General features: G+C 35.9%; 2 long non-coding RNA genes across 3 annotated transcripts; both read left to right on the forward strand.

Moving 5' to 3' along the window:
- Positions 635–1843, forward strand: LOC107634499. Of its 2 annotated transcripts, none has more exons than XR_001618943.2 (3): positions 635–827; positions 910–1099; positions 1202–1843. It is a non-coding gene; the product is annotated as an uncharacterized LOC107634499 (long non-coding RNA). The 2 variants fall into 2 exon arrangements; XR_001618944.2 differs by having other exon boundaries at positions 642–827; positions 1011–1099; positions 1202–1841.
- LOC107634500 lies at positions 3076–3683 on the forward strand. The gene is made up of 3 exons (XR_001618945.2): positions 3076–3163; positions 3399–3482; positions 3595–3683. It is a non-coding gene; the product is annotated as an uncharacterized LOC107634500 (long non-coding RNA).

A 3935-nucleotide genomic window follows, 5' to 3' on the forward strand; every position in this document is an offset into this window, starting at 1 on the left:
TGAGTTATTTTTTTTATTTTAATTTACAATGTTCTCTTGTTGATGGCAAAGTTTCAGTTTCTAAGTGTAAATCTAATTTTAATTTCAATTTTTGTGTTTTTTCTATGTGAAAATTGGATACTGGTGCAAATATCAAAGGATCAGCATCAAAGACAAAAAACACCAATTTTCTTGAATCCGCTTTCTTTTCAGGTCTTCCTGTTTATTATCTACAAAAGCAATGCACAGATAACTCTACATTTTCCTTTCCACTCCTGATAGAATCCTATAGTATACAGCAAGGTATGGTACATTCCTGTATTGATAAGATTTCGTGTATAAAAGTGGTAACTGAAAAGTGAATCGATAGTTATTATTTCTATTCCTACATGTCAACTCACTAATTTTTTCCATTCTTATCACTACTGCAGCAACAAACTTGTTGAATGGCATACCAAACAGCATTGGAGGCCTTTCACGTCTAATTCGTCTTGATCTCCACCAGAACAGTGAGCTCTTTGATGTTATTCACATATTCTTAGAAGTTAAACAGATTAATATGGAATTAGAATGCTTACATTGGTGCCTAGCTAGAACATTCGGAACCAGTATAAGTAGAAATTGAGAGAACAGTTAGATATTCTGGCATATTTTATCAAAGAATGGTAAACCTGTGACAAATTTCTGAGAGTTTGTGATAGATCTTTAGGCTAATTATTAATCACATTGCTGTTTTTATTTTGAAATTTTAGATGCAGACTCAAGCATGCCACTAAGTGATGGATGAAGCAGAACAGGAGTACAAGAAGTTTTCCAAACGGATCACTGAAAGCCGTGAGGCAATGAAGGTTTTCATCTCTTTGACTAACGTTATTTGATCTGTGATTTGGAAAAAAAACTATTAAGAATCGTAACGAGGTCTATGTACAGGCATCTTATGATGAGTTCATGGCAGAGGCACAAGCCAGTGCATCTCGTGTTATTATCTTGTGTAAACTGACCTACAATTCTTATCTGAATGTTATTTGAAGCTTGGCATAGTAAAATACTTCTACTTATTGAAGCTGTAAAGTCCTTGCTAGAGGAACCGAGTTTAGGTGTTCGAAAAGCACTTTCTGAGGTAATCCATTATGAACCATGTTCATGTAATTTACTTCTGAACTAACAGTTTCTTACCCTTCACTTTCTTTTGGTTTTTCCTGTCTTCCTTCTTTTCTTGTAGTTAATTGTTGTTATGGCTTCACATTGTTACTTGGTTGGTTCATCTGGAGAGTTGTTCATTGAGTATCTTGTACGGCACTGTGCTTTAACTGACAATAATCGCGGTGATCTTGACATCCTGAATAAGAGAGTGGAGGTAAAATTTCTCCCTAATCCTTGCTTCTCAATAAACAAGTGCCACTTGTGTACAATGATAAGACCATGATTGAAACCAAAATTTACTTTCTTAAATGCCATCTTAGCTTGGTGATGATCATGCCAGAAACTTATATTGTTGTGCCATGATTCAATTTATAAAAGGAACTATGCAACAAACATATAATTAGAAAAGGGTGATGAGCAAGGGTGATGAGCAGGGCTCCATATATATATATATATGACCCACATAAATTACATAACACCCAACCTTTTTCAGATATGTTAATCATTCTGAAGACAAAATAAAGAAACCTAAATTACACTTAGCTTCTCTTTACCAACTTCACATGGATAACGTACCAGAAACATAAAAAGGGGTGTACTTCTCATGCATCTTTATTAGTTCTTTAGTCTTTACCTTTTTTTTGGTCGGTATTTAATTTGGTAATAAAGAAGAAATTGTATATTGTGATTTAAATAAAATCGCTCATGCACTATATCTTACTCTGTTATTTCAGTTTGGGTGTTTGAGCTGTGTTTGTAACATCCCAAAATTGGGAGAAGAAGGACAAGCTGAGAAAGGAGCCAAGGAAGGAGGATCTAAGGTTCTCGGCCAAGTTTTGCTGCAAACTAGCTACATTCTCCCTTAAAGCTTCATTTTTTAGCTTCAAAAAAATAGGATATTCTTGTTTAATTGATTTAGTTGAATGCATGTGACTGTAAGTTAATTAGCAAGTAGGATATTCATACACTATATCTTACTCTAATTACATGTCGGCACTAAAAACATCTAGCAATTTGAAACTTGTTGAATGGCATACCAGACAGCATTGGAGGCCTTTCACGTCTAATTCGTCTTGATCTCCACCAGAACAGTGAGCTCTTTGATGTTATTCACATATTCTTAGAAGTTAAACAGATTAATATGGAATTAGAATGCTTACATTGGTGCCTAGCTAGAACATTCGGAACCAGTATAAGTAGAAATTGAGAGAACAGTTAGATATTCTGGCATATTTTATCAAAGAATGGTAAACCTGTGACAAATTTCTGAGAGTTTGTGATAGATCTTTAGGCTAATTATTAATCACATTGCTGTTTTTATTTTGAAATTTTAGATGCAGACTCAAGCATGCCACTAAGTGATGGATGAAGCAGAACAGGAGTACAAGAAGTTTTCCAAACGGATCACTGAAAGCCGTGAGGCAATGAAGGTTTTCATCTCTTTGACTAACGTTATTTGATCTGTGATTTGGAAAAAAAACTGTTAAGACCATGGCGATGGGTTAGGGAGGGGAGCGGTGGTTGAGAAAGCTGAAGAGAATGGCGCGGTGGCAGTTCTGGTTTACGGGGACGGTGATACGTGGCGTGATGGGTTCGAGAGAGGTCACGTGATGAGGGGTGTGGGGGACCCTTTGAGTTCTGGTTGGTCTGGTGTTGATGGCGGTGAAACCTTGGGTTTGGATGATAGTGAGGTTTCGAAGAGGTTCTCCGAAATTCCATCTTTACCCTTGTCTGCTGAGGTTGCTGAGATTGTTTTGGGGTCCTTGGGTGGTGCTCCGGTGCCCCTTGAATGGAGGGGTACCCTAGGATCTAAGGTCAGGCACGTTGGTCCTGGTCCCACCATGCTCAATTTCTCTTGTTTGCATTTGATGAAAAATTTTATATATTGTATCATATTAATGTGGATTTTGCCAAGGTTTGTTTTAAAAAGTGTGGTTTTTCGGTGGATTGCAGATTCAAAGGCTTAGTGCAGTTGATTCTGATTTTGCTCCATTTGTGCAACATGCAGGGGTTCCATCTATTGATGTTTATTATGGAAGAGGTAATTCTTTTTAAACTTATGAAGCCATTTACTATGGTTATACCATCTGTTATTGTATCTCTTTGGACATTGATAACCAGAGGCTAATTTAAATCAACCAGGTTCCAAATATATAAGACCACTCCCTAGATTCTTTAATTTTTGTAATACAAAATTAATTGTTTCTAACATAATATGCCTAAATATGTCATGTTCTATAAAATGTATTGTAATAATCCTACACCACTTCCCCCAGATTTTCCTGTCTATCACATGGCTTACGACTCGTATAACTGGATGACAGAGTATGCAGATCCATTTTTTCAGCGACATGTTGCCGGTTAGATTTCTCATCTAATTCCTGGCGATTTTGAGTGATTTTCTTATTGGTAAAATATTGTTAATTTCATTTGGTAATCTCAAGATGTATCTTCTGTTCTTTGTTGTATTAGTTACTGGAATTTGGGGACTCCTAGCCCTTCACCTGGCCGACAATTCCATTCTTCCCTTCAATTACATTTTCTATGCGAATCAATAAACAAGTGCCACTTGTGTACAATCATAAGACCATGATTGAAACCAAATATTACTTTCTTAAATGCTATTTATATCTCTTTGATTTCATTATATTGTCTTGGAGGGAACAAAGTTAAGGCGGTAAGCAGTTCTAATCTGTTCAAAATTTCTATTTTTCTATTTATATTTCTCTCTCAATTGTTTCTTTTGCAACAAGTTCAACCATTAAAATAATATTTTTAAGTTGCTTTAGTTTCTGTTCTCAGCGTGAGCTCTC

This window comes from Arachis ipaensis, chromosome B03 (assembly GCF_000816755.2).
Source record: "Arachis ipaensis cultivar K30076 chromosome B03, Araip1.1, whole genome shotgun sequence".
NCBI lineage: Eukaryota > Viridiplantae > Streptophyta > Magnoliopsida > Fabales > Fabaceae > Arachis > Arachis ipaensis.